The sequence below is a fragment of the Bidens hawaiensis genome, unplaced genomic scaffold (assembly GCF_021521415.1).
Source record: "Bidens hawaiensis isolate Kalapana, Puna unplaced genomic scaffold, B.hawaiensis_p1.1 tig00059147_1, whole genome shotgun sequence".
Taxonomy (NCBI): Eukaryota; Viridiplantae; Streptophyta; class Magnoliopsida; order Asterales; family Asteraceae; genus Bidens; species Bidens hawaiensis.
The window spans coordinates 26,461-33,075 of record NW_027506433.1 but is presented as its reverse complement, the minus strand read 5'-3'; positions in this window follow the sequence as shown (position 1 = coordinate 33,075).

Here is a 6,615-nt window from a genome sequence, read left to right as displayed (position 1 = left end):
ACTCTCTTGGAGTTTTAACAAGTGTGGTTGGAAACTGGTATTCAGCTGAGTCAGTGGCATACTCCTTTATCACATAGTCCTTCTTCTCAGAGTAGTCTCTCACATCAGCAACTTGCTCAACCTTACTCTCAGTCTTAGGTTTCCAAAGGAAACCATGTGGTTCATATCCATGTCTTAATAGAAACTTCTCATCACCAATGAGTTCTGTTGGTTTATTTCTAGAATGTGCCTCTTTTCTTCTTGTCCTCTCACTGCTTGATGATTCTTGAGAGCCATCAGATATGTCTGATTGAGTATCTTGTTTGATTCTCAAAGACTGGTAGTTCTTTTTGGTCAATTTCTCATGCTTCTTAGGAGATTTATTTCTTCTTGCTAGTTCAGCCCCTTTCTTCTCAATCCTTGTCTCCTTTTCAGATTTCTTTTCTTCTCTGTTCATGGTTTCATTTCCACACACCTTTCCTTTTCCCAGATATTCATCATACTTCTGTTTATACAGGACAAAGTCTTGGCCATACTTTGTTCCATCTGGTACATGAAATGGTTTGAATTTGAATCTTTCATTACATGAATCTGTGTGGTGACCATATTCATCACACCTTTTGCACCAAACCTTGCCCTTGAATACTTCATGTTCTTTTGGTTTCTTGTATCTTTCACTTGGCTTAGGTGTCTTGACTCCTAGAGTCTTCTGATTCTTTAAACATCAAAATCAATTGAAAAAGGAACAAATTCCTCAATCTTGATGTCTTGTCTTTTAAGTTTGCTTTTGACAAAGAAAATTTTCTCCATAATCATAGGTTCTTCATCACTGCTTTTTCTAACCCTTGACTGTCTTTTCTCATATTCTTCCATAGTTTCCACTTCTCCAACATCCAACACCTCATGACTAGAAAAGATTGGATAAACCGGGATAAAATTTTCTGTATCAACCTTTTCAGTCACCATCTTCTTCTTGTTGTTCTGCTTTATCTTACCCAATACAGCCTTGCTTGGTGGTCTGACTGCATTGTAGTTTATCTTCCTCCTTTCACAAATATAAAAAGAAACATGTTCTCTTTTCATTTTATCATTCTGTTTCTTCAATCTTGTGGGACTGGTGGATACTTTGGATGTTTATCAATAGATTCAGGTTTCTTATATTTTCTTCCTCTTTCAGCAGCTTTGATTTCCTTTTCAGTAATTTGATCACTCAAATCATCTTGTTCCAACTTAACTGAATCAAAGTCATCCTCAGAGACTTGAACTCCAATTGACTTATCCGATTTTACTTCTTTCTGAATCACAAACTCTCCTTCTTCATTGACTTCTACCTTTTTGTACAAATCAACAAATTCTTCCTTGTCTTGAAAGACATCTTTGAATTGTTGCAAGTATGCATCTCTTTTCTCTTTGTCAACTTTTGGCATGAAGTTGTTGTTGAATGGAGGTGGAACTGTTTTGTATTTGTCTTGTTCCTTCACCTGGTTCAGTATACCACATATGTTGCCTGTTGAGACCAAATTTTTCAGAAATTCAGTTTCAACCTTCAGTCTTGTGTTTTGCACCTTTTCTTCAACTAACATCTTCTTTAATCCATCAATCTCAGTGGTGTATCTGGTTTGAGTTCTGTAAATGATCATGCAATCATCTTCAAGGCTTTTAATCTTTTCTTCACTGATCATCTCACTTGCCTCATACTCATTATTGATACTTTGTTTTCTAAAACACTCACTTTCCAGCTTGCCTACCTTTGTTTTCAATTTAATGATAAGTTCATTTAAATCAACTGTAGGAGCAGAGTGTACCTGAGATGATGATCCTTTTTCTTTCTCAATTATGGCCATGAATGCCACATTTGCTTTTCTGATATCATCTGCAATGTCCTCTTCATGATTGCTCCAATAAAAATTTCCTTCATGCTGTGTAGTCACTGCCACATTTCCTTGATTTCTGATCAGATTTTGATTTGCTGGAACAGTGTTGTTTGGAACATTTTGAGATGCTTGAAGGTTTTGATTGTTATTCATTTGAAAACCTTGAGTCTGTTGCATACTTTGTTGTTGATTATTCATTTGAGGCTGAAAGTTGTTGAAGTTGGGGTTGTAATTGTTGTTGGGATTGAAGTTGTTGTTAAAGTTGTTCATTTGACTGTTGTTGTTGTTGAATCTTGGCTTATTTTGTTGGTAATGCTGCTGACCTCATGTTTTGTTGATATTGATGCTGACCTCCTAGTTGTTGATTCTGGAATTGATTCATTTGAAAGTTTCTTGGTTGATTGCATTCTCTTGCAAAATGACCAGGTTGCTGACAATTGTAGCAGATTGCTTTTGACTTGTCAAATCCAATCCTGTCATTAGGACCAGAAACCAGAGACCTACTAGTTCTATTATACAGCCTTTTACTTCTCAAACCCAATATGGCAGCTTGCCACTTCAAATCCATGTCTTCCAAGTCATCTGCATCAATTTGCTCTAAATCATCTTGTAACACTTGTGTGAATTAGGTTTTTTGCAACAAATGCATTATATGACTCAGTAAACATAGACAGCAAAGCCTGTGTTTCATTGTTTTGACCATGTCCTGTGCCAGTATGAGGAACATTTCCACTTGGCATAGAGGCAGAATCAGTATCATCAATCAGTTGCACATTGAACCTTTGCTGATTTCCTTGATTACTTGTGCTACCTCCAATGAAAGATTTTGTAGTAACAACATTATGTTCAGCTGGTTCTTCAATAATGAGAATTTTAGACCGATTTCCCATGGGTGCAATCAATGCATTTGAAACATTGAAGCAGGGTCTGTCTTCTTTAATCATCTCATTCTCTACCATTTCAAGTTCTGCAGCCTGAAGAAAGCATACTACATCATCCAATTTCAATTCACTGAAATTATGCTTCTGAAGGATGAACTTGCAAGCAGTATACCATTCTTTTGGCATTGAGTTGAGTAACTTTGTATTTAAATCAAAGTCAGTCATTACATAATCAGTTGTCCTCAACTCATTCACAATATTTAGAAAACGTTCTAGTATTGATTTCAACCTTTCTCCATCCTTATACTTGAACATTTCCAACTGTTGCTTCAATCTTTGCTTCTTTATGTTCTTTAGTTCAGTATTCCCTTCATACATCTCAAGAATGGCATCATACATTTGCTTGGCAGTTGTGTGATGTGCCACCTTGGTCAGAATCTCCCAAGACAAACCTAGCTTAATCATTGCTAAGGCTTTGTCATCCACCTTTCTCATTTTTTCTCTTACAGCAACAGTTGCAGCTGCATTTGCACCTTCTTCAACAACAGTTTGTGGACCATTCTTGATGGAGTTCCACATATCAATATCATTGTAGCATACGGCTGCTTCAAAGAGTACTTTCCATTTGATAAAGTTTTCCTATCCATACAACCTTGGTATCTTGTTAGTAGACACTTCTTGTTCCTCATATCCAGACATTTTGAGAAATAAAATCAGTTTCTTTGTAAAAACAGAGTTTCAAAATAATCAGATCTGAAAACAGAATGCTCAGATCTGATGTGTCTGATGTGATTAGAACAAGATTTAGATATAAAGATTAGAACTTTAATTGAAACAGGAAGAGAAAACACCGGTGGATTGTAGATCTAGAAGAAAAATGAAAAACAGGGCTGCTGACGTCACAAATCAATGGAACAGTGGTCTGCTTACGTCATTCTTCTTCAAATCTTCAATCAGCAACAATCTTTCCAAAATAGCAGTAATCGGGCTCTGATACCACTTGTCGGTCCCCTCGATTTCAGCTGGATCTTAATCGATCATGTCATAACTCACACAGATTAACGTGTTGACAAGAGAGTTAATGACGGGTTGCTATATTTAAAAAGATATCCGCTTGTTAAAGGCGGAATCAATAATAAACATACGGTTGCAATGAATAATCAAAGGTAGAAAGCACACTTAAGATTCACTCAAAAGATTTCCATTTATATAATATTAATTATACAAAAGGATAATCGATTTAGGGTTTTCTAGGAATCCTAAGACAGCCGTCACACAATATTCTCTCAATTAATGTGTCTGTCTTATCCGTATTGTGCCCCCTTGGCGGCGTGCCCTAAACATTCTATTTATAGGCCTGCCAACCTAGGACAACTGTCATTCCTTCTAGAAACCCTAAATACAATCATACATATTCAAATTACATATTCAAAATAAACTAAGTGTAAAACAAGTCTTCCGGGTAGGCTTTGCACCAATCTTGTCTTTCCGAGTATGTTCGGCCATCCTTCATAACTTGGTAACATAGAAGTGTGCACGGGTTCAGTTTCCGGGTAGACTTTACTTAAAGAGTATTTCACCAAGTAAAATACTCACCGAGTAGACTTCAGTCTTCTTGACTTTGCCAGACTTTGCCTGACAACTCCTTACGAGCAACCTTGTTCTTCAATGATCCATTTCAGCTCTTTGCTATAAAATAATTACGGGACGAGTTATGTGGACCATCCGACGATCTAAGTAATTACGGGTCGACACGTAATTACCAAAGTCCTCGCATGGAAATCATAATCCGGATAATTGTGTGTAATAATATAGAATCGTAAGTAGTGGAAATAACGGTACAAATGTAGATATGATAAGGACATTGTGGATACGCCACTGGTACATCCTAATATAAGTGCCCTTATCGGATTTTCATTTGGAGTGTTGTTTTAACTATTCAAAGTTCTGTGTTATGATAAATTTTAAAATTTGTATTTAAAACCTTCCTCAAAATGTAATGGTGTTATAGAATTCTTTAATTTCGGGACGAAATTCCCTAAATTAGGGGAGACTGTAACAACTCGGATTTTCAAATTACTATTTATTAACCGTTACCCGACCCGTTTCCATATTCGGGGATTTAATCAACAATACATCGCGTTTACCGAGTTAATAATAATTTATTATTATTGTTTATTTATTTTATAGAAAAAATAACTTTAGAATATGTACAACTTTAACCCTAACTAAACTTTTACAGAAATATGTTTCCCTCTTCATACTTTAGGGACTAGAGTGAAAATTTGATATATTCTAACCAACGAACCTGGTTACCCAATATGTTAGCTTGGACCTCAATCTTCGCGTCTAATTTGGAAATTAATCATTGGATTCGTTAAAACATGCCATAATCGGCCTACCAACATTAGTAATTAAGTTAAAACAATCAATTATGATACGAAATTCTTATTTGGTTTGGCCAACGATGCGAGATCATCATTACACATGTTAACTAACATAATATTGCAATTAAACTCATCCTCAGCACCATATTCCCGTCGCCAACTGAACCCCATATTTAATTGAATATTTTAGCATCCTAGTTGGTGTTCGAGCTCGTATCCAGCCGTCAGCCGTCGTAAACAATTAGTCATCAGATCGCCAGTTTAATAGGTAATTGAATATATGTTTGTAATCGTCTTGATCTGTATAATCTTAACCCTAACAGTAATTAGTTTATCGATTACCAGATTAACCAATTGAAGATCTAGGGTTGTTGGGGCTTTTTGGGGTTTCTGGATATGTTAATTTGTTCTCAAACATTAACCATCCGGACACACCACTGGTGTGTGTCTGTTTAACTCACTGAACCGGCCAGGGGCGCGGGTTCGAGCCCCCTGGACGCGGTAGCTTGTTTTTATTTCTTTTTAGGGTCTAAAGGTTTATATAATTATTTGTAACTAATATTAAATATAAAATAAATTATGTTTTTATCAAACCGACATCACTATGTCACGTTTTATTCTACATAAAACTCATTATAAGTTTTCGTTTATATATATATATATGTGTGTATGTATTATCATTATATTTAATAGTAATAAACCATCGTTATTTTATTTAAATCTAACACCATTTTAGAGTTTCCTTGTCATCGAACATCTTTAAAATTTTGCATATATATATATATATATATATATATATATATATATGTGTGTGTGTGTGTGAACCATCCTTTAAAAATTGTAACAATTGTATTTTAAACGTATTAATTTTATTTATAAAACTAGATTTTCGTTAAATATTCCAAGATATATATTGTACGATAAATATATATATTTTAACGTTTGTCTCAAATTATTTAATATATTACGAGTTATATTTATATATGTACACATCTATAATTGCCTTATAGTTAACTAAATATTATTTAAATAATTATATAATCATTTCAACTCATATTTATTTATTTAAACTAATAATAATGATGATAAAAATAACCGTAGAGCTCAATCAATCAATCAATAACCATTCTAATCGCAACATTACTCAAACCACATTGAAATCTTAATTCATTATATTATGTTATATCGTTTATAGTTAATTTACATTATATTATTTAATTAGGAATCCTTGACGACATATCCCGAAGGGTTCATCTCTCCCATCGTCACTTATTTCGTTCATACCGATCAGGTGAGTACCACATTCCCTTATTTTACTTGTTTTTCTCACGTTTTGAGGACATACGCGTAAATTATATTTCTTATATATACTTACACTCAAAACTGCAACTTTGTCTTATGTGTAACTTATACCTTACTTGTTTATGTGCTTATTTGCTTTGTATGCTTCCGCATTCGGAGAGGTCTAACATAATCTCAGTCTAGTATGATCAT